This window comes from Mustela erminea, chromosome 10 (genome assembly GCF_009829155.1).
Source record: "Mustela erminea isolate mMusErm1 chromosome 10, mMusErm1.Pri, whole genome shotgun sequence".
Classification (NCBI taxonomy): domain Eukaryota; kingdom Metazoa; phylum Chordata; class Mammalia; order Carnivora; family Mustelidae; genus Mustela; species Mustela erminea.
In genome coordinates, this window is record NC_045623.1 from 53403557 (window position 1) to 53429558 (window position 26002).

A 26002-nucleotide genomic window follows, 5' to 3' on the forward strand; every position below is an offset into this window, starting at 1 on the left:
GGTAACAGAAGGACCTAACAGGAAGAATGATTCAACCAACTTTCTCATTCTCTTACAGTTGCATCAAACCATCAGTAAACATCCATTAGGATCGATTCAAGGCAGGGGAATGGGAAAAAATAAAATCACAATGAGGAAGAAAAATGTTGTTGATTCTAAAATCTTAAACAGGGAAATCATTAAGTCTCAGAGAGAGAATTACAAGCAATTCAAAACCTCACAACAGAGAAAGGAATCCACACAGATGCTGTAATTGTGTCTCTACATGAGACTGTGACGAGGTAGGAAAACTGCTTGAAATTGAAGGTGTATATATAGAAAAGGAAGACTGCTGAAGGGGTGAGAAGATGAGGGACTGTGGTGTCCCAAGAGAATAGGTTTGCATTAGACAATATGCAAGTCAACAAGAATAGAACCAAGAGAAAATAATACTTAGTCTGTCATGAGAGTACTAAAAAAAGCCCAGGCACAGAAAAAGTAAAAACAAGAAAATCTGTGACAGTGCTAGACTAAGAGGGGAATGGACCAGAGAAAGGAGGTGGAAAATAATGTTTTCATTTTTTCAGAAACATTACTATTCTTCCCTTAGGTGTAAAACTGATTAAAGCATATATTTCTTGAGCTTCTGTTTTATATTAAATTCCATAATGGTGTGTATAGGAGCAGGGAGAATACAACATTCCAAAAGAAAGGGGCCCCTTGCTGACTGCACTGCAATTGAAATGACTGGCAATTGACAGCTTTGAAGTCTGCCCAAAATTTAGAGTCTGCCACTTGTAATTCATTCTTGGAGCACTTCCAGCAACCCCTGTATTTCACTCCCTAACTACTCTGGTTTGACCTAGAGTCCAGGAGTAAATGCAATTATGGTTGCTGTTTCTTCCCACCCTACTTGGACCAGTGTAGCCTTTGTGTTCAAATCTCAGTGTGGCTATTAAGGAAATCAGCATCACCCTTTGCAGTGGCTGATGGTGTCAGTGTAGGAAAGGATAAGATTGCAGAAGGGGAGCAAGTGACAGTGCAGAATCTCAGAAAAGTTCAGCAGTCTCTCAACTGTCAACCTCCTTTACAGAAAATCAAAAATGGCAATCAATTCCTGAGAAAGGGTATAATTTCCCAAACCAGATAAGAAGACAATGCCAAACTGCAAACTGCAGTGAAATCTCAGGAGGGCCAAGCTGGTGCTTCCTCGCTCTCGCTCGCTCTCTCCCCACCTTCTCTCCTTCCCTCCCTCCTTGTTCCTCCCTCTCTCCTGCCAAGAGTTTTCTCACATCAAGCTGCTGCCATGGGTTGCAACTGAATGAGCTGAAAAACTGTTTTTGACTGAAATGAGAAGTTTAAAAAAAAAAAAAAGGGTTTTATTTGTTGGGGTTTTTTTTTTTTCTCCCACTTTCTCTCTTCTCTTGGTTCAGTACTCCTGGTTTGTAAGACTCAGCTTGGCTGTCAGCCACTCTGGAAAGTTTTTAATAACTTCCTGCACCCCCAAGCTGTGAAAGTTTCTACAGTAACTACATATTAGAAGTTTTTTATTGTCTGAATCCCCAAAAGGCCATGAGCCAGTGAGGATCAGGGACAACTTTTTACCTCCATGTCTTCAGGTCCTCGTGAAATGCTTGGCACAAAGTGAACTAGCATTAAGTGTTTACTGAATGAGTGAATGAGCATTATGTTCTTTATTTGATCTCTGAGGTAAATGAGAATTTTTAATGTTTTAGCGATTATGTTTTGGTCTTAGGTCTACAAGACGGAATATTCCCCAAATTCTCATTTATGCAGTCATTCCCAGATCAAAGGTATTTAAAAACTATTTGGGGAGCGATGGAAAAAAGATGGGTTTTCAATTAATCAAACTTGGGTTCTTGGCCTGGATTCGCCAGTAATGAGCTAAATCGGGGGAAGTTACTCAATCACTCAGAATCTGAATTTTTCACACCTGGAAAATGGAGAAATGATATCTAGTCATATGGTTATTGTGAGAATTAAATGAGTAATTCATATAAGGCACTTGGGACAAAATACCCAGCCCATAGTAAGCTCTACATAAATGTTTAACATTATCAAAATGCCCAGAACAGTGCTTGTCACAGAGGAGGAGTTATATAAAAAGCAGTTCCCTGCCCCCATAGCTTCACTTATATGCAAGGCACTAAAGGCCAAAGACATTGTGTTTAAAGAATGTATATTACTGTAGCAGAAAAAAGACACTTCCTCAATAAATCAAATACACATTAATGATGGATGTTGTAGTAAAAACAAAGAGGTCCAGGGGTCCTCTTTCCTCACTGGCTTCCCAGTAAGGTAAGATTTAATTTGATACAAGGAAAGGAATTTTTCATAACCTGCTTTGGGGTATTTTAGGCAAAGATTTAGTGCAAACCTTAATTTTACTTGTGCCTATAGAGATTTATATTGTGCTTCTAAGTCAAATCATTTAGAATCAACTCCATTGCATATATTAGGAACTAAACACCCCATAAATACACTCTCATATCTACCCAGCTCCCTGGAAGCTAGAAATAGCCATGAATTTTTGTTGCACGTTTCATTTTTCAGAAATGGTACATATAATAAATAAATAAATACTTGAAAGGCAAATCAATACCATATAACCTTGTTATGAGAGACTCTTTCATGGCCATTTTAAGTAGGCTGTCATGAATACAGAATTGCCATTTCCTTCTGCATACCAATGTAAACTGTGACATGATCTCTCCTCTGGATTTAAATTCTGAACACAAAGATCAACAAAGCCAGATGATACAACATATTCACTTTTTAAATGATCTTCATTTTAAATGAAAACTATTACAGTTCCAATTAAGTAGCTCCATAAAATGTAGAAAAGATTTATATGCACATGTTCTTCATACTGATAACTTAGGAAAGAATTAATATTTACCTAATGCACACATAAAAGCACAGATTTCATTACTGTTATTGGTAACACCACTCAATAAAAATGTTAATAGCCACAATAGGTGTTCTTTAATGAGTGCTCTAAGATGTCAGTCTCTGGCTATAGGCTCATTTAATCCTTACACTAATCTGAAGAGACAGGTACTTTCCCCCCATTTTACAAGTAAATTAACTCAGACTCTCATATAGACTTTTTGTTCACCCTCTTGAACTTGGTAACCAGTTTTATATAAAATAATAAATTTAGCTTATACTTCTCCTTTCACAATGATTGAACCTGACCTGTGTATTGCCTTCATTCTCTTCTTCCTGGGTAAGACCTTGAAACAAACTGAGGTCCAAAGTGGCCAAAGCAATCCAGGAACTCAAAAACATGTCAGAGGAGCAGTGATGGAATAAGCTAAATCTGTTTTACCATATCATTGCCCTCCCCTTGTAAAGATTCAGAAAAAACAAATTGGTTACATTCAAATATTGAACCAAATGGCTATAGGAAAGACATGACACATATTCTATTAAGGGCCAAATGATAGAGCTATGACCATAGGTATATGTTACAGAAAAACAATTTGACTTAAAAAAGAAAGTCTCAGGTCTTTCCTTCTAAAGATCAGAGCAATTAGTTCTGTACTGCTGGTAGTTTAAAACAGAAACTAAAAAAACAAAAAACAAAAAAACAAAAAACAAAAACACCCAATCAATCACCTCCTCCAGCAATATAGGATTAGAGTATCTGCTAATTGGTCCTGTTGAATGTCTTTTCAGGCACTCTCCAGCCCTGAGAATCTATGATCCTTTCTTCTATACTTTAGAAAAAGAAAAATTCTAATGTTGTATTACATGTTAGGCCAGCCATTACTTGGTTTTCCTCTGTCAATTTTTTTAAGTCCCTTTGGAAAAACAGAATGCAAGAAATCTTAGAAGTTTTCCCTGAGCAAGCCCAGCACCACCTGTAATTGGACGGTAGTATTGTGTCTACTGGACTTATAAAAAGTCAGAGATGTGTTCCCCATTTTTACATTTCTTTCACATATATAATTGTATAAGGGTTTAAGGCACTTTTTTCTCATTTGGTTCTTAGTCCTTTTCTATCTCTTACAGTATTCTCAAAGTCTATCTCACTGATATCCAGGTCCATCTCGCCCCCTTACTTACTTGGAATACATGAACGACCATTTCAAAAGGTGCTTATTCCCTGGCTCTACTTCCACACGTTCACTCTTCCATGATATTCTTACCATATTCTTACCAACCCTACAGTGATAGTAAGTACTCTATATATGATAGTAAGTAATGATTATGAGCCAAGTACTGCTCTAAGCTTTAACCCATTTAGTCCTCACTGATATGCTATAAGTACAGACATTATCCCCATTTAGTCCTCACTGATATGCTATAAGTACAGTCATTATCCCCATTTGAGAGGAGAGAAAGAAACTGAGGCTCAGGGTGGTCAAGTGCCATATGAAAGGGCTCAGAGTTAGTGGTAGAACTAAGGTCTGCTCCCACCAGCACTGATAAACCACTGTGCTACACTATGTCATCCAGTGCCTTCAACCTCCCCTTTTCCACCTAAAATCTTGTCTTGGTTGTCTGCCTCTTATTTCTTTCTGCTCTCTATTATCTCTTTCTCAAGGCTATCTCCTCCCAATGTGTGTGTGTGTGTGTGTGTGTGTGTGTGCGTGTGTGCGTGCGCGCGTGTGCGTGCGTGTGTGTGTTTTAAGATGTATTTATTTATTTGAGAGAGAGAAAGTACACACAAGAGGAGAGGCAGAGGCAGAGGGTGAGAGAATCTTAAGCAGACTTCCCACTGTGCACGGAGCCACCAGGCTTGATCTCAGGACGCTGAAATCATGACCTGAGTCAAAATCAAGAGTTGGTTGCTTAACCAACTGAGCCACCCAGGACCCCATCCTCCCATTGTGTTCTTAATGACATGTCTCATTTACACTTTTCCTCTATCCATCATTCTTTGATCCTTTCCATCTTCAATCTTCATCTCCTCCTACCCTTAACTCATTGCAATCTAGAGACTTCATAGCCCTACTAAATCTACTCTTAATTTTCTTGCTTTACCCAAGTGGTCCTCTTTATCATTGAGTCTATGCCATCAATTCTATTCACTACAACTCCTTTGGCAAGTCTCCTATCTCTTCTATTCCATTACACTCTGTCCCTAGCTCTGCTCCTACTTTTCCAACCTGCCCTTCTTTCTCCTACTTTGACTCTTAGTCTTCCTCTTGCCATCTAAAAATAAGAAATCCCAAAGGCTCTGTGCCTGACTTTTCTCCTCTGTTTAAATTCTCTTCTGTGACAGCCTCATCCACTGAAATGGTTTCAATTATCTCTTTTTGCCGAGAAATTTCATTTGTAAAGGTTAGAACCAGTTGGGGCTATTTCCTTATTGTGGTTTCTTGCCCTCAAATGTGAGGTTTTCAAATGTTTTAGGCACAAGGGAATGGGAAAGGACAGATTTCCTGACAGTAGATCTTCTTGGAATTTAAAAAGAAAAAAAAAAAAAAAAAAGACGAAGAAGAAGAAAAAGAAAAAGAAATTGAGGGGTTCCAGGGTGGCTCAGGTTAAGCAACTGACTCTTGATTTCAACTCAGGGATTTCATGATCTCAGGGTTTTAAGACTGAGCCCAAAGGTGGGCTGTGCAACTAGACATGGAGCCTCCTTCAGATTCTCTTTCTCTTTCCCTTTGGCCATCCCCCCTCTCTCAAAACAGAATGAGAAAATGAGTCAAAAAGTCAAGGAAAAAGGAAGAAAAAATAGTCTCTGGACAGAAGCACAAGATGAAGGGATATGGATACGGTGCATCTACTCCCAGATTTCTAGAATGCACTTATTGCTATACCTCTAGTAAAAATTTTCCTTGATTCCTTTTCACTATTAAGATCAATTTAATGCTCCTTAGAGCCCAAGGTTCTTGACCCCTCTCTTAGCATTCTGCATTCCCCCTAAATAACTCTATTACTCCTATTGTGTCAAAGTCTTTGCAGTTTTGAATGCATCATGATATTACCTTCTCTAGGTCTTTGAACATGATGCTAAAGAATTATTTCCATAGACTAGCTTGGATGATTTCATTATACTTCATTTTTCCCATGGACAGTAAATATAAACTACATTTGGTTTTTTCTTTTTCTTCTTTTTAAAATTGAGGTACAATTGACATATTAGTTTCAGGTATACAATGTAATGATTTAATATTTGTATCTATTGTGAAATGATCACCACAATAAGTCTAGTTCACATCCATCACTCTACATAGTTACAAATTTTTTCTATTGTGATGAAAACTTTTAGGATCTACTCCCTCAACTCTCAAATATGCAATACAGTATTGTTATATGGCTTTAATTATAGACTAAATTTCTCGAGCTACCAGATAAAACCCTCTCATTCAGCTTCTCAATATCTCCCACATGGGAAACCTATGATACATACCATTCTTTAAATATACCCTGAATTTTTCTCTTATCATCTAATGCTGTTAGTACAGACTGCTATTCCTGAAGCATCTCATATCCTCAGTTACCAAAATTCTATTTGTTTTATGAAAGCTTAATTCTAGAGCCCACAGATTTGTGATCTCTTTCTTTATTATTCTACCTATAAGGAGATATAAACTTTCCCTCATCTGAATGCTCCCAGACATAGTTTTGTGCCTTGTTTGATATATCATTACATATTTGTCCAGTTACCAAATAGATTAGAAGCTACTTAAAGTCAAGAAAAAAAAGTATCTTTTTTTTATAACTCCTACAGATGTAGCAAAATGTTTAATATGAAATAGATATTCAGTAAATATCTCTTATTTTAAATGTGGTAAATTTTCCCTCAAGTTTCTGGAGACGCCAATTCTAAATGTCACAACAGTTGAACTTAAATTGTAATATCAGTATTCCTAAGATAATGTTTTGTTTTTTTAAAAAAAGAATTTCCTTTAGTTTTCTTTCTTTTTATTTTTTCCCTTGTGAGTACTTGAATTTTGACCTAACTAATCTTGAGAAAAAAATACCAAAACAATACAAAGAAGGATTATTAAATTTTATGTGAAGCCAGCCAAAGTTACCTGGATAATTATACTAACATGAAATGAAAACATAAACTTCACCACTGCCATGCTGACTTATTAAGTTTTCAACATGCCTCTGTGAATCCCAAAACTTGAAAATATGTCCCAAACTAAAGAAGACTCTTAAAAGAAGGAGGAAAATTGTTTGTTCAGAACAGCTAACCAAAAAAATGACCTCAAAATTGTATAAAATCAGAATTTATATTTATAGTTCTCTAGTCCTCTAATACTCATAATTTTGGAACTCCAGGGGAAAAAAACTAGGCATTCAATTAGAAAGAAAGTTGAGGGACACCAGGGTAGAGCAGTTAGTTAAGCCTAGGACTCTTGTTTTGACTCAGGTCATGATCTCAGGGTCTAGAGATCCAGCCGCAATGGGCTCTGCACTCAGTGCAGAGTCTGCTTGAGATTCTCTCTCCTCTGCTTCTCCCCATTGAGTGCTCACTCTCTCTCAAATAAATAAATAAATCTTTAAAAAAAAAAAAACCTGACACTATTAATATATGTAATTTATTCAAGCATATCATTTATATCTATATATATATTTATATATTATAATCATATATATTTTTTCTAAAAGTTGCAACACTGCAAAGTTTTATTAACTTTATTTTATAAATAGGGAAAATGAGGCTTAGAGAGTTTATATAGCTAACAAGTTGTACAGATAAAATTCAAATTAAGGTCTATTTCCATTATGACATAACTATTTAAATGTAAATTCAAGGGGTGCCTGGGTGTCTCAGTGGGCTAAAGCCTCTGCCTTCGGCTCAGGTCATGATCCCAGGTTCCTGGGATCCAGCCTCACATTGGGCTTTCTGCTTAGCAGGGAGCCTTCTTCCCCCCCCACCCCCCACCTGCCTCTCTGCCTATTTGTAATCTCTGTCTGTCAAATAAATAATTTTTTAAAAAAATTTAAAAAAAATAATAATAATAAAAGTAAATTCAAGAGTCAGAGTTAACTCTTCCCTTGTATTTTCAAACAAAACCAAGGACAAAGGGAAATATTAAATAAATGGATTAGACAAATAACGTGTTCTGTCAGACCCCATGAATTCCAGAGCCACTTCCCATTATTCTCCTATTCTTATATATTTGAGAAATCCATGAAGAAGGTAGACACATGATTTTTAACATGGGAGAGGACAGATTAGAGAAAATTTGGAAAAATAAAGACATGATGTAACTCACCAATAGTCAGGATTCTTTCAGACAAAGCCAATAGAAGTACCAGATTTTAATTACATCCTAGTCAAACATTTGCTATTTCACAAATGTTTATTAAGGACCTATTCTAGACATAAAGAGTACAATATTAACCAAGCCAAATTAGGTATTTTCCCTCATGAAGCTTATCTTGCTTATATTCCTCATATGCTTACTTCTTCAAAACATATTCCCTAATACCATCTGTTTTAGCACAAAACAAGTTGGTATATTTACTCTCTAAAACATCATATCCTGTGTAAAACTCTCACTGTTTTTCATATGCTATAATGTTGTACTTATGTAAATTTTCCCCCCTCCAAACTCAAATTAACTTGAAGTTACAGACTGCAAGTTATTGAACTCTGTATTTCAAGCTATTTCCATAATGACTGGCACATAAGAAGTGGCCAATAAAGGCTTATAAAATGATTGAAAAGAAAACATATTTGATTTCCATTTTTAGGGCTATGGTATACTAAGGACCTGGACAGATAACCTTATTTGAATCAACTTGTAATCAAAAATAGAAAGTCTTTTTAACTCATCTTAAACTTATCCATAAACCAAAAATAAAGAAAGAAAGAATATCTGGGGCAAAAACAAGAAGCTTGGAATCTAAAGAAGTAAGATGACTACTTAAAATAGTTTTTGTGAAAGAGTATTTACAAAACCAGGAAAATGAAAAAATTTCTAGGTCTCAAGCAAGGTGGAGATTCTAATAGAAGATCATCATATTCAAAAAAATAATTACCAAAGGACAACACTCTACTATCCCCAATCTGACAGATAATCAATCAGTCAATCAATAAATATTTCAAAACTTTGTATCAATGAATGAAAAACCATCTTTCTTAAAAATTATAACAAAGCTGGACTTCATATTGTTTGCTAATTGAGTTCATACTATATAGGTGGTCAGAAAAGCCTCAAGCCAAGAATCTGTTGGAAGTAGCCTTAATCTAGTAGGGATTATAGGTACCTGGCAGAAGCAAACATTAATTCTATCTAGAGCAACCTTCTCTCATCCAAGGACTTAAAGAGTTTCCACAGAAGAAGTATATCGGATCATCAAGAGTTAGAAAACAGCCAAGGACAAAAGGCATCATGAAGTAGAACCAAGCAGAAAAAACATAACAGAATCAGATATATATGGAATTTAATTTTTTTAAGATTTTATTTATTTATTTAACACAGAGAGAGAGAGACAGCAAGAGAGGGAACACAAGCAGGGGGAGTGGGAGAGGGAGAAGCAGGCTTCCTGCTGAGCAGGGAGCCAGATACAGGGCTCGAGCCCAGGGCCCTGGAATCATGACCTGCGCTGAAGGCAGATGCTTAATTGACTGAGCCACCAAGGTGCCCTATGGAATTTAAACACTAAAGTTAACAGAAACAATATATTGACCACCCATGTTTAATATGTTTAAAGAAATAAAATAGATATTTGATGAGTAAAGAGCCAAATGATTTTAAAAGGGACTAAGAAAAATTTCCAGATATTAAAATAGAAAATAAAAACTACTAGACATACTTAAAAGCAGATTAGACACAGCTAAAGAGATAATTGGTAAACTGGATAATAGCAATGAACACAGCACAGGGAGATAAATAGATGTTAAGAGACATGAATGATGAAGTGAAGAAAGCTAACACACCCTTATAGTGTTCCAGTACGAAAGATAGGAGAGAACAGAACAAGGACAGTATTTAAATAGATAATGGCTGGGAACCTTCCATAACTGAGCAAATACATTATCACAAATTCAAGTACCCCAAAGATCTCAAGCCAGAGGAATGCTGAAAATATAGGATGTTAAGAGAAAGATCTTAAAATTAGCCAAAGAAAAAAGATTGCATTCAAATGAGTATCAGTTAGACTGATGGCTAATTTCACTTCACCAACAACAGAAGCAAGATAGTGGAAGATGTTTTCATTATAAAGAAAGAAAATAACTCGCAGATTATTGTAGCAAAGTAACTTTCTCAAATGGAAATGAGGAAAGGACATTTCAAAAACATGAAGAGTTTTAAGCTTTCCACCAAAAGAACTTTCATTAAAAGAAATTCTAAAGATATATTTCCTTCAGAAGAAATATGATCTCAAAACAGTTCTGAGTTTCAAGAAACCAACAGCAAAAAATGTAATAAACATTTTTGAAATACACAAATGAATAAAACTTGTAATATTTTAAAGTAACATTAAACCATGTGGCTATAACATATAAGTCAAGAAAAGATGAATGGAGAATAAAGTATCCCAAGGTATATGTGCTAGTAGGCTGATAAATAATCAGATGTTTTGACTGGTATAAGTTCTGACCAGCATCCATGTGGAATAACCAGAGCTCATAGTATGCTGATATTAAATATTTTCAATAGAAATCATGGATAAATGTTTTTAACTTTGATAAGATACAGACATACATTATAATTTCTTAGATCACCATGAAAAAGCATAACAGAATAATTTTTTTCTGAATTAACAGAGTAAATTCACATTATTAAAAAGGGAAATGAAATAATAAGCAAACCAAAAAATACCAAATGAATCAAAAAGAAGGCAAAAAAAGAAAAAAATAGAACCAAGAGAAATAAGAGAAGGCACAAAGAATGACAGTGAACTTAAACCCCAGTAAATCTATAATTTTGTTCAATGTAGTATACTTAAGATCTGTATCATTTACTGTATAGAAAGTATACCTCAATAAAAAAATACAGATTAAATTCTTTAGATATAACAGGAACTTTCTCATATTGAAGTCCAAGTACTGCATTCCCCTAAAAATTAGAAAATTAATAAATGAAAGCAAAAGAATGGAAACAAATGCTATACATAGTAAGCCAGAAAAAACCTGGTATAACCATAATGGGAACAAATATCTTCAAGGGGAAAACACATTGCAAAAAATAGAAGGCACTATAAAATAACAAAGGCTTTAATTCAACATGAATACATAATTCTAAAATCATTTATGTATAATCTTAAATACATAAAGTACATATTTGAATACTAAAAAGAAATTGACAAACTTACCATTTATAGCAGAATAGCATAGAATAGTATAGCATTCTCTATAATTAAGAGATTAAGCAAAAATAAATAAACAAATGAATAAGATAGAGTTCATTTAAATGAAACAATTAAAAATTGATCTAATGGCTATATATAGAACACTGCAACCAATATCAGAGAAATATATATTCTTTCTAAGCATAGAGAAACATTGATGAGAACTGATACTACGCCATGCAAAAAGTCAAACCTAAGTATATTTCAAAGGATTAGTATAATATACCACCATCTACAACCACAATAAAATTAACTTAAAATCAATAACAAATGTTAACTAGAAAAACACCATAAGTTTGGAAATCATTAAGCACACTTCTAAATTTATGAGTTAAAGAAAGAATCAAAATGAAAATTAGAAAATATTTAGGACTTCAAAATATTGAAAAATGCTACAATTTAAGGGGCACTTAATGGCTCATTCAGTTAAGTGTCTATCTTTAGCTCAGGTCAGGATCTCAGAGAACTGGGATCAAGCCAAGCCCCACATCAGGTTCTCCACTCAGTGGGATGTCGGCTTGTCCCTCTGCCTCTGCCCTTCCGCCAGCTTGTACTCTCTCTCGATTAAATAAATAAAATCTCAAAAAAAAAAAAAAAACCCTGCAATTTAAAACTTTAAGGGTATACCCCAAACTGTTTTCACAGTGAAATGTGTAAGAGCTTGAAATTTAGAATTCTTAAGAAGTTACAAAACTAAAAGTTTAAAAGATGTAAGATAAGAGAAAAAATTATTTTAAAGAGCCAAATAGTGAGTCTCAAAAAATGTATGTTGGAATTTCTAGCAACTTTTGATAGTTGTCTGCTACTACTGATAAAGCAAAAGAAAGTGAAATAAGAAATATTATAAATGAAAGAGATGTAATTACATATTCAGCAGATATTTAAAGATGAATAAGTACTCTGAACAACTTCACACCAAAAGTTTGAAATCTTAGAGAAGTAGATACATTCCTTTAAAAATGCAGCAGAATATACTTAAAAATAAGTAGAAAGCCCAACCATTAAGTAGTTGAGTGAAAATGTCAAAAATCTTTTCACAAAATTAAAGGCCAAAATAATTTTGCTTACAAATTTGAATATTTTTATAAAATATTCAACAAGCAAATCTAATAACTCACAAAATATTCCATTTTACAGAGTAAAAGAGAATGTAGTTACATTCCATGTAATAAGCCTAGGTTAACCTTGATACCAAAACTATAAAAGGATAGAAAAAGAGAAGAAAATTAAAGATGAACCTTACTCATGGACATAGATGCTAACATCCTACACTAAATTTAACACCAAAACTTAAAATGACAGTGTAAGAGAAGAAAAGTAAAGAGCAACCTAACCCAAAGAGATAGATGCAAATATCCTGAACTGAATATTAGCAAATGGAATTCAGTAATGAATAAAAAATAGAATATTTAATATTTAAGTAGGGTTTATATTAAGAATGAATTAGTTTATCATTTAAAAAATTAGCTAACAGGAGTGCCTGGTGTAAACCTCTGCCTTCGGCTCAGGTCATGATCTCAGGGTCCTGGGATTGAGCCCCGCATTGGGAGCTCTGCTCAGCAGGGAACCTGTTTCGCCCTATCTCTGCCTGCCTCTCTGCTTACTTGTGACCTCTCTGTCAAACAAATAAATAAAATCTTAAAAAAAAAAAAAAACTAACATAATTGATCACATCAAGAGAAAAATCATATGGCTATCTCAACTGAAGCAGAAAAAGCATTCAGTAAGATTCAATATGTATATTTCCAAAATCTCCAAAACAAATGAAACTGAAAGCATTCCCCATAAAAATATGAATGAAACAAAGGTGTCAACTTTTACCACTTCTATTCAAAATTATAATTGAGGTCCACATTAGTCCCATAAAGCAAAGGAGAAAATAACACTTTTTAATTATATGGTACAAATATTTTTTGTATCTTGCATAAACATAAAACATATTTTATGCAGTTTATAATCAATGGTACCTTAGAATCAATGAAGGATGCTAAAATATGTAGTTATTAGGAAGGAATAAATAATTGAGAAATATTAGAAAAAATTTTCTATGTAGAAATCTTATATGATTAAAAGTAAATTTTTAGAATTAATAGGAGTTTAGCAAGGTTCTAGATATAAAAATCAATTTTAGGGACGCCTGGGTGGCTCAGTTGGTTAAGCGGCTGCCTTCAGCTCAGGTCATGATCCCAGCGTCCTGAGATAGAGTCCCACATCAGGCTCCTTGCTCAGCAGGAAGCCTGCTTCTTCCTCTGCCTCTGCCTGCCACTCTGTCTGCCTGTGCTCACTCACTCTGACCAAAAAAAAAAAAAAAAAAAAAATCAATTTTAAAAACACAATTGTATTTCTATATACTAGTAATAACTAGGTAAAAAAGTCAATACAAAAGTACCATTAAACTGGCCCTTGACCTGTTATGATCCATTCCCTCTCTTGGGACCGACCAGAGGCTCCTGCCTTATATGAACCTGGTATGGAGGCAAAGGCTCAAAGATTGGACCAGCATCCATCTGGCCATCTGGCAAGGACTGACCCTGAAGAGAGATGCCTCTACCATTCCTATGTAGAGGTTTGACGAGAAAACAAAACCAAAAACAAGTCCTGTTTGTTTCTTCTTGTAGGTTCAGATTTGGAGCATGTAGCCTTCTCCACTGAGAGTTAGGAGCCAAAAGATCTTACTAGGCCTGTCTACCCAGTAGCTCCATTTCTTTCCTCCTTGGCCTCTGATCTTTGTTGACTTCCTCTTCCTTTCCCCGTGGGCCCTGTTTCCCCCAAGAACTTGCTCTGGGTTGGGGCAGGGGCTTGGCAGGCTAGCCTATGTGGGTAGACTACAGGAAGGACTGGTAGGAGTCTATACTGCTCTGAGTTCCCTCCTTTTAGTTAATAAACACAAATTATTATTTTTCAAAACAAAAACAAACAAAAAAATAAAGCTACCATAAAAAATAGCGTTAAGGGGCACCTGGGTGGCTTAAGCGTCTACCTTCAGCCCAGGTCGTGATTCCAGGGTCCTAGGATCGAACCCAACATCTGGCTCCCTGCTCACCAGGGAGGCTGCTTCTCCCTCTGCCTCTGCCTGCTGCTCTGCCTACTGTGCTCTCTCTCTCTCTGTCTCTCTAATAAATAAATAAAATCTTTTATAAAATAGCATTAAAATAAAAGGTATTTAGGGAAAAACTAAAAAATGTAAGACGTCTATAAAGTTATAAACTCTCCTACAAGACTTTTAGAAGTACCAATAAATGAAAATTATGTCACATTCATGTATTGGAAAGCACTTATTGCTATTAATTCAAAGCCACCTCTCCCTAAGTTGTGCTACAGATTCAATGCAATTACTATAAAAGTTATACCATTTAGGGGTATATATGGTATGTATTGAACTGTTTTTTCTTTTGTTTTTTGTTTTGTTTTGTTTTGTTTTTACTGTGGCTTCATGAAAACCACTTGAAAACTCAGTGGTTTAAAATGAAAGCAATATTTATTTCATTCATTAATCTGTACTTTGGACCAAACTCAGAGGCAATCTCTTGTTTCTGCTCAACTAAACAATTAAGCAGTGACCATCTCTTTTTTTTTTTTTTTTTTGCTTTGGCATATACCTGGAGGTTTTTGTTCATTTGTTTTTGTTTTGTTTATTTCGATTCCAGTTAACATACAGTGTTACATTAACTTCAGGTGTACAATAGAGTGATTCAACAATTTCATACATTACTCAGTGCTATATTCTTAATCCCTTTCATCTATTTCACCCATCTCCCCATCTACCTCCCTTCTGGTAACCATCAGTTTGTTCTCTAGGGATAGGAGTCTGTTTTTTGGGTTGTCTCCCTTTTTTTTTTTCTTTGCTCATCTGTTTTATTTCTTGAATTCCACATGTGAGTGAAATTATATAGTATTTGTCCTTCTCTGACTGGTTTATTTAAGCTAGCTCCAATCATGTTGTTGCACAAGGTAAGATTACATTTCCTTTTATGGCTGAGTAATATTCCATAGTGTTATCTTTCTCTCTCTCTCTCTCTCGCTATATATGTATGTGTGTATATTTCACCTATTCATCAGCTGATGGATACTTGGGCTGCTTCCATAATTTGGCTATTGTAAATAATGCTTCAATAAACATATGCGTGCATATATCTTTTCAAATTAGGATTTTCATATTCTCTGGGTAAATTCCCAGTAGTAAAATTATTGAATCATATGGTAATTCTATTTTTAATTTTTTGAGGAACCTCCATACTGTTTTCCACAGTGGCTGTACCAGTTTGCATTCCCACCAACAGTGCATGAAGGTTCCGTTTTCTCCACAGCCTTGTCAACATTTGTTTCTTGTGTGTTTGATTTTAGTCATTCTGAGTAGTTGGGGCCATCATGAAGAAGGGGGTTGCAATTATCTGAAGATTTGCTTTCTCATGTTTGGTACCTAAACTAGGTCTGAACAACCTGAAAGAATTGGGGTTCCTTTGGTGTCTTTCTTTTTATATTCTTTCCCTATGATCTCTCCAGCACAGCTACTTTAGGGTAGCCAGATATACATGTCTGCTTAGGAGTCCAGAAGTACATGTCATGGGAGAGAGAGCCATGTGGAAGCCCTAACAGCATTTATAACTCAGTCTTGGAAGATCTGTATCACTTCTACCATGATCACATAGCCACACAGATTCTAGGGGAAAGAACATAAACCACACTCTTGATAGATGAGTATCAGTGTCCAACTGTAAAAGGAACACATGGGATAGAACACATTAGTGGAGCCATCTCTGAAAAATACAATCTTCAACAAGAAACTTACAAAACAAACCCTCCTACACTGTTGGTGGGAATGCAAGCTGGTGCAACCACTCTGGAAAACAGCATGGAGGTTCCTCAAAATGTTGAAAATAGAACAGCCCTATGACTGAGCAATTGCACTACTGGGTATTTACCCTTAAGATACAAACGTAGTGATCCGAAGGGGCACATGCACCCGAATGTTTATAGCAGCAATGTCCACAATAGCCAAACTATGGAAAGAACCTAGATGTCCATCAACAGATGAATGGATCAAGAAGATGTGGTATATATACACAATGGAATACTATGCAGCCATCAAAAGAAATGAAATCTTGCCATTTGCGACAATGTGGATGGAACTAGAGCGTATCATGCTTAGCGAAATAAGTCAAATGGAGAAAGACAACTATCGTATGATCCCCCTGATATGAGGAAGTGGTGATGCAACATGGGGGCTTAAGGGGGTAGGAGAAGAATAAATGAAATAAGATGGGATTGGGAGGGAGACAAACCATAAGTGACTCTTAATCTCACAAAACAAACTGAGGGTTGCTGGGGTGAGGGGGGTTGGGAGAAGGGGGGTGGGGTTATGGACATTGGGGAGGGTATGTGCTTTGGTGAGTGCTGTGAAGTGTGTAAACCTGGCAATTCACAGACCTGTACCCCTGGGGATAAAAATATATTATATGTTTATAAAAAATTAAAAATTAAAAAAAAGAAAAAAAAAGAAACTTACAAAACAAACCTATAATTTTTATGTGAGACCAGAAGCCATGATTAGCCAAAATATTCTTGAAGAGGAAAATGCCAGAACTTATGATATATGAAGCATGGTATAGGCACAGGGATAGATAAACGGACCAATGTAACATAAATTTAAGGGATACACATACATACACAAATACACATGTATATATTAAAAACAGAATATATATACATATGCATATATACATACACATGTGTATGTGTATTTAAGTACATAGAAAACACAGGTTAATTACATGAGGAAGAAATGAAATTGGACCCTACCTCACACCCTACCTCACACCATCCACAAATAACAATTCCAGATAGATTAAACTTCTAGAAAAGATTTTGTGATTTACTTCTATTCATAAACATTTTTTTCTGTTTCTTCCAAATAAACTGCAAACCACAAACAAAACAGAAACCCTAACGGGAATATAATCAATTTAGTCTTCTCTTTTCATTAATTTTTCTTGCTCTCTTCGACTGTCAACTATCCTTAGGCTAGTCACTTTGAGTCCACCACTTACATCAATTGGGAATTTTGTTTTGGCTCTTTTTCTTTCTCAATTGGTAATTGTAGGTAGGGATAAGGTAAAAATTTGGTTTAAATTTTCTTTGTTCAGAAAAATTTTAAATTTGTATGAACATATTTCTTTTTGGCAAGCATTACTGTCAAATAGTTCTGAATACTCAAACTTCTCAAAAGCTCTATTAACTGAGGTTTTCTAAGAAAAGTTGCAAAACATCCTGTCAAATTCTGTTTACTCTTAGCATTGTGTCTTTTTATTCACCTATACTCATTCATTCTCAATGCACTTTACATATGTCTAGCTCTATCTCTAGCTCTTATTTCTAAATCATCACCTAATATTTACCAGACTTTCTTAATGATTCTGTGTTTTTTTTATTAGCATACAAAATGAATAATTTTTTTCTCTTCTGGAATTTAAAGTCAAGTAGGAGGAATCAGAAAATAACAATATAAATAATAAATCAATTCTATATTAAGTTAAAAGATGATTAAATGTTGTGGGGGAAAAGAACAGCATGGTAAAAACATTGAAAAGCTGGGTAGCACTTATGTTTATAAAGGGATTGAACAAGGTTGCCTGAGAAAGATACTTGGGGAAAGATTTTTAGCAGGTGAGGGAATGTGTAGTGGTTTTTCTTGGCATTTGCCAAGAAATCAGTCATATGATGAAACTTTAGGTTCATTATCACACTTAATCTTCTAAAATGTTTGACATTTAAAATATTCAAACATTTTAGAATGATAAGCATAATATATGCTTATCCCCTAGATCCTAAAGAACAAATTGTATTGTAGTGAAAAACTACATACTTCAGAGTTATAAAACCTTAAGTTCTTGTCTCCCTATACAAGTTCTCAGTATTTGGTGATCTTCCTTTTCAAGGGATATACTTGTATCCCTATACAAGTTTCTTAACTCTCTCCCATTTAATTTACCCAATTGTAAAAACAAAACAAAACAATAAAAACCAAAGTGAGTGTAATAAATCCCTTTCATTTGATTGGGATCGTAATTAGTTTCATATGATTTTAAGTAGATGGGTATAATGCATATGGTTTTACATTCTCTTAATGTTCCTGAAGATAGTTCCAGAATTAAAAAATAACAAATGTAAAAATGATCCGCATGTAAAGTTATTAGTGAAAAAAGTAAGTGAAACTATATCACAGCCTACTTCACTATATAAACATAATGTCTGTCCAATTATCTAATGTATTCACTTAGATTATTGAGTGCCTACTATCTGTCAGATACTGTTCAAGATTCTGGAAGTTCAAAGATGAATTGAAATTTCTCCTTAGATGAATTAAATTTTCTCTTTAGGAAAGAGGCAGAGCCACAGTTAATTTTAATATGATAAATGCTGCAATGTACGAATACTAGGTCTACAGTATAAATGGAGTAAACTGTCTGAATTTGCCCAAGTTTGGGGAATGTTTCAAAGAGGAGATAATAGTTTGAGCTGTGATTTGAAGTACAAGTATGTGTTCAGCAGACTGACACATAGAAAAATACATTTTATAGGGAGTAACAGGTACAGTGGAACCAAAACATAAGAAAGCATAACTTTTTCATTGGAATCTAAAGCTTTTTTCTCTAATAAGAGCAAAGAATGAAAAGGAAGATCACCAAATACTGAGAACAGAGAAGTCAGCTAGGACCATATTCTGGCCCTATTGATTTTATCTTATGTCATAATATAAGGAAATGACATGTTCAGTGTTGCCATGAAGCCTTACTTCTCTGGTAACTATTTAGAAAATGATGAGAGGGAGAGTTAAGTTAGGAGGACACTATTAATTTATACTGGTGAGAATTGGCGAAGGCCTGAATTAATACAGTTAACTATAATCAAGGGATGGAAATAAAAAAATGTTTATAAGGCAGAATCAATGAGTCAAAACAACTCATATTTCTGGATAAATTCTAGTTGATATTCATTAGCTAAGGCATGCAAAGACATTCATTCATAGATACCAGAAAACCAAGGACCAAGGTCATTATCATGAAAGATGCAAGAGTTAAGAGAGAGAAGGGGAGAAAGAAACTGGGAAGCAGTCCAAGAAAAACTAGTGTGAACCCAAGAAGAAAAACCAATAAATAGTGGTATAATAGAAGCCAAAGGAAAAGAAATATTTTTTTTAAAAAAGCCATAAAAAGTCAAACGCACAGAGACCAGCAAAATCAATATCAAAAAGTATCCATTGAATTTGCTGGTTAAAAATGGGTATTAATGAAGTTTTAAGTGACAAAAACTCAAATCAGATGAGCTTGAGCAAAAACCAGTATAATTCACATAGTTGATATATCCAGAAATACTGCTAGATTTTTAAACAATCAAAATAGTGACTTTCTTCATTTCTCAGCTCTACCTTTTTGTATGTTGATTTCATGCCTTTGCCTAGTGGGAAAAAACAAAACAAAACATTGACAAACAACAATAACAACAAAATCTCTCTCTTCTCTTGCATCCCAGCATCTTCAGGCTTCTATTCTCTTAACTCCAAGACCTAAAGAAATAACATTTATTTTTAATAACAGTCCCTTCAAACACCCTCTAACTGAGCCTCATCAGGTGTAACTGGCTTGGCCGTTTTCATAAAACCTATCACTGGAACAACAACTTACCAAGGAGACGCTATGCTCACTGACTGACTTTTCATGTTATGCCTGCCTTGCACTGACTGACCCACTTGAATGTAAACCCCATTATGGAAGAGAATCTAGCATAAAGATTCTAGAATAGTACCTGGCAGGTAATAGGTACTCAGTAAAAAACTGTTGACATTTCCAGTTCTGGCTATGACAAATCATCTTATATCAAACCAACCCCACCATGAATAAAACTAGGAAAACTGGAGACATTTTTATTAAAAATATAAATATCTTCACACACATACATACACACACACTAGAAAGTTTCCAAGAGATGTCAGGGGCAAAGATTCCATAGAGAAGAAAATAGTGAAGTGGTAAGACCTGTACTTGACACCATTTATCTTAAGTTATTTGCTGAATCACAAGGAGAAGCTAGGAGGATGAGAAATGAAGGTAAACTTTCAGAAATCAACTGAAGAGACAAACATTAGAGTTCAGATTTTACTGGAGTGAAGAAATTCAATAAACATCCCAGGCTTACAGTTAATACTCCTGAATAGGTACACCTTAAAATAAATCTAAAAGGGAAAAAAAAATTCTAGTCAATTTCAGCTCTGACAAATAAAAAGTTTAGAAGCTGTCACTCCCATCTCTTGATCTAGTTGATATTTATAAAATATTCCATTAAAAACAGAATACTATATATTCTTTTCCAGTACCCAGAAAATGTATACTATGACAGGCTATATTCCAGATCATAAAACAAAACCTCAACAAATTTAAAAGAACTGAAATCATACAGAATGTGTTCTCTGACTACAGTAAAATCAAATGAGAAATCAATAACAAAAAGATATAGAAAATTTCCAAATACCAGATAACTCTAAATAATCCATGAATAAGTGAGTTAACATGAAGTATATCATAACAAATTTGTGAGACACAACTAAAATACTAGAGTCACTTAATTATGATGCAATGTTATAAATGGTACTATAGAACGGAAGATTTATAGCACTAAATGTTTATTTTTTTTAAAGTATCAAATCAATAATCCAAACTCCCAGTAAAAGAGCAAAATAAATCCAAAGCAAACAAAAGGAAAATAATAATAAAAAGCAGAAATCAATAAAATCAATGAAACAAAAAAAATGGGTCTTTGAAAAGATCAATAAAACTGGCTAGCTTCTTGGAAGACTGACAAAGCGAAAAAAAAGGAAGACATAAATTACCACTATTAGGAATGAAACAGGGAAGATCACTAATGATCCTACTGATATTAAAAAATAAAAGGGTTATACTATAATTAAGCATAAATTTTATGACTTAGATGAAACAAATGGATTAATGCCTCAAAAAATACAGACTACCACAATTCATCCAATATAAAATAGATCATTCAAATAGTCCTATGGCCATCAATAGAAAATAAATTCATAATTTAAAAATTCCAAGAAACGAAATGACCAGGCTCAAATGGTGTCATTGGAGAATTCTATGCAATATAGTAAGCATGTAACAGCATTAACCAGAAATTACATTCTTAGGTTTACATCCCAAAGAAAGAAAAACTTATGTTCACAAAAAACCTGTACACAAACATCTGTAAAAGCTTTACTTGTAATAGCCCCAAACTGGAAACTATTTAAATGTCCTTCTGTAGGTGAATGGTTAAACAAACTGGAGCACATCCATGTCATGGAATTCTACACACAAATAAAAAGGAACAAACTTCTGATACACAGAACAATCTGGATGAATCTCCAGAGAATAATTCTAAGTGAAAAAGGCCAGTCTCAAAAGATTATATACTATATAAGGTGATTTATGTAGTTTTTGAAATGACAAAATTAGAGACGTAGAGAACAGATTAGTGGTTGCCAGGAGTTAAAGAGGGAATGAGGGCAGGAGGGTCGTGAATGTGACTAGGAAAGGGCGACATAAGAGAATCCTTGCAGGGACAGAAAGGTTCTGTATTTTGACTGGATCAGTGACAAGATTCATATTGTAATACTGCTCCATAATTTAGCAAAATGTTATCACTGGAGAAAATTGGATAAAGCCATCATGTGATCTCTCTGTATTATTTCTTAGAACTGCATGTAAATCTATCATTATCTCAAAATTTTTTTAAAAACTAAATAAATAAATTATTGTTAAAATAAGTAAGGGAGTTAATACTACCAAATCACATATGGACTAAGAGTAAAAGAAGGATGATTCTCCAAAAAAATTGGGAGAATGACTGCTATATGCAAACACACAACTCTCCAACACAAAAGGGCATCATCAAACTATTCATTTCTGTTATGTGATGTTTTTACTTCATATTTATATTGTTTATCATCAAAGACTTTGAAAAACAAATATGATTTGACTTTCCTCCACCAACGGTAATCACAGAACTGCTCACCTACTGATATAGTCCATAATTATACTTTGGCAAAGTACACAAATATCCTACTACTACATTGAAGATGATAACATTTCTTGGATGGGGGAATAAAATAAATAAATTAAATTTACAAACATTTTTCCCTTGACCTCAACTATTTTATAAATTAGGCAGTTATATAAAATATCTAAATTCAAACCACTGTTACAGAGTAACTAGCTTAATGAGTTATTAGTAATTATCATTACAGTATTTAATGTTCTTTTTTGAAGTGCCCTGCCTCTATATTCCCTGTCTTCAAACTGTAGAAGCTTGCCGCTGATACACATGAGAATGAAAACACCAGGAATGGGAAATTGGCCAAGTTACCATTAGCATCAATCAACATTTGTACACTCATAGAGAGTAGAGAGCCTGGTACTACTTAAAAAGCAGAGCTCAAGGAACCAGATATTTCTTGGATTTACCAAAGGCTTTTTAACTGCCTCTAAAAGTTTAAAAAAAAAAAAAAGTCATTTTACAGACCAGTGAGAAGAGTGTGGCCTGTTTTCAATGGTTCATATTTTTAATTGGATATGCCATTTCATACTAAAATGGTACCATGTTCAAGCATCCAGTGCAAGGAATAAGAATTACTGCTAAACAAAGGAGTTTACAATCCCTGCTAGCAAGACAAATACAATGGTGGGTAATTGACAAAGTGGCTGGGCAGGTACCTTCCTAATTATGACTCCACAATTTCATAAATGGCACTAAATGTTAATAATGAGAGCTCACATGTATATGGTGCTTTATGGCTGAAAAATCATTGATTTCAGTGATTCATTTGATTCGTATAATCAGCATTATGAGCTAATTATTCTTTCTCATACAAATGAGAAAATGAGGTCTGAAGAGGTAAAGTGACTCTAAAAGATTATATAGCCAATGAGCTGTGGCATACGGACTTGAAACCTGGTCTCATAACATGTAAATCTCTAGCTCTCTGACAACACCATATCCTAGTAAAAAAGTATATGGGACCACAGGAGCAACAGAAACCTAATAATTCTTTCAAAGAAACAAAATTGGCTTGAGTTCTCTTTCCTATAACCCAATTACATTTTAAAAACTGACTTGATTATGAATCTGAGAATTGTTGGATAGTCTGGGGATGATAGAAGATCACCCCCACACTCAATTGCCAGTGAAGGCATTAATTCTCTTTATTTTCTTTACATGCAACATACCCTTTTATAGACCTTAGGCACATTTACACAGCATATTAATAAAGGCAGTGCCTGAACTAAGGATTACAGACTCAGCATGTAAAATAAAAGCAAACAGAGTGGATATGTTCTCCCAGAGATCTACACACACACACGTACACACCTGCTGGCATCTGAATAAGAAGAAGCTAATTTCTGACACTCAAAGCCAAACGCAATGGTTAGTAGGTAAGAAGCCACTTTCTTAGAAAACAATTTCTGAAATAGCTAAGATGGGTTACTTTTTCAAGTTCTTCAGGAGACCATTTTTCAAGGTTTAGAATCATTCTCTTTATGAAGTTCTGTTTTTAAAAACAATAAACTACTATTAATAGCTCTTTTTTCTATAACTATTTTGTATATGACACTGAACTAGGGAAAATTTACATATATTGTGCCTACTAATTGCAAGAGGATAGGCATTTTTATCCACATTTACCAGAATTACAGACTACGGTTAAAAGAGATGAAAAGTACTTTTCATGATATTACTGATCTGATATATTTATGTACTTTTCAAGATATTATAACTAATAGCTGGGACTTCAGCCTAAGTATGTTAGACTATAAAATCTACCTTTTTTTTTTTTTTAGGGAGAGAGAGTGTGTGCATGTGTGCACAAGCAAGGGAGGGGCAGAGAGTGAGAAGGCAAGAATCTTAAGTAGGCTGCACATTCAGCCCAGAGCCCATCTCAGGGCTCAATCTCATGACCCTGAGATCATGACCTGAGCTAAAATCAAGAGTCCGATGTTTAACTGCTTGAGGTACCCAGGTGCCCCAAGTCTACTTTCCTTCTATTATGCCATCATACCTCAATTTCATTTCACGGATATGATCACACATCCTTTCCTATCTCTTGTCACAGATATTTGCTAGGCATCAGAGTTAAGAAAAATTGGAAATGCTGTAATGCCTATTTTCTGTCATTTGGTAGAAAGAAGAAGGAAAAGGTGTTTTTGCTTTGGGGAGGTACACATGTGCCAAAAGTGAACAAAGCATCATCATGACAATGTACTACTGTCACAGAGATAGACTTATAGGCCAATGGAAGAGAGTTGAGAGTCTAGAAATAAGCCCATACATATACAGCCAATCAATTTTGACAAGGTTTTCAAGACCACCCAATAGTGTAAGAATAATCTTTTCAACAATTATGCCAGTAGAGGGGCGCCTAGGTGCTTCAGTGGGTTAAAGCCTCTGCCTTCAGCTCAGGTCATCATCCCAGGGTCCTGGGATCAAGCTCCGCATTGGGCTCTCTGCTTGGCAGGGGTACTGCTTCCCTTCCTTTCTCTCTGCTTGTCTCTTTGCCTACTCTGATCTCTGTCTGTCAAATCAATAAATAAAATCTTTTAAAAAAATGCTGTTTAAAAAAAATTATGCTGGTAGAACTGGATAACAACAAGCAAAGTAATGAATCTGTACCCTAACTTCATACCAAATACAAAATTAATTCAAAATGGATCAAAGACTTAAATGTAAGAGCTAAAACTATAAAATTATTAGCAAAAAAAAGGGGGGATTAATCCTCATTACCTTGAATTTAGCAATAGATTCTAATATTTGACACCCAAGTACAAGCAGCAAAAGGAAAAATAGATAAATCAGGCTTCTTAAAAATTAAAAACTAAGTCCATCAATAGACATCAAGAAAGTGAAAAGACAAAAAACAGAATGAAAGAAAATATTTGTAAATCATTTCTCCGATAAGAGTTTAGTGCCCAGAATATATAAAGAATGCAAGCTTGTAGTGCCTGGGTGGCTCAATGGATTAAAGCCTCTGCCTTTGTCTCGGTCATGATCTCAAGGTCCTGGGATGTGCTCTCTGCTTAGCAGGGAGCCTGCTTCCCTTCCTCTCTCTCTGCCTGCCTCTCTGACTACTTGTGATCTCTGTCAGTCAAATAAATAAATAAAATCTTTAAAAAAAAAAAAAAAGAATGTAAGCTGAACAAAAAGGCAAATAATCCAATTATATAATGGGCAAATGACTTGAACAGACATTTCTCTAAAGAAGATACACAAAAAGCTTACAAGCACATGAAAAGGTGCTCAATATAATTGGCCATTAAAGAAATTCAAATCAAAACCATAATGATAAACGACTTCATTGCCTGCTAGGATGGCTATAGTGAAGAAGAAGAAGAACAAGAAGAAGAAGAAGAAGAAGAAGGAGAAGGAGAAGGAGAAGGAGAAGGAGAAGGATAAGAAAGGAGGAGGAGGAGGGAGAGGAAGAGGAAGAGGAGAAAAAAAAAAAGGAAAGAACCCAGAAAATAACAGGTGTTTGTGAGATGTGGAGAAAGAGGAACCTTCATACATTCCCAATGCGAATATAAAATGGTGCAACCACTTTGGAAAATGGTTTTGTGTTGCCTCAAACAGTTAAACAGAATTACAATAAAACCCAACAATTCTGCTCTAAAGTATACACCCCCAGGAA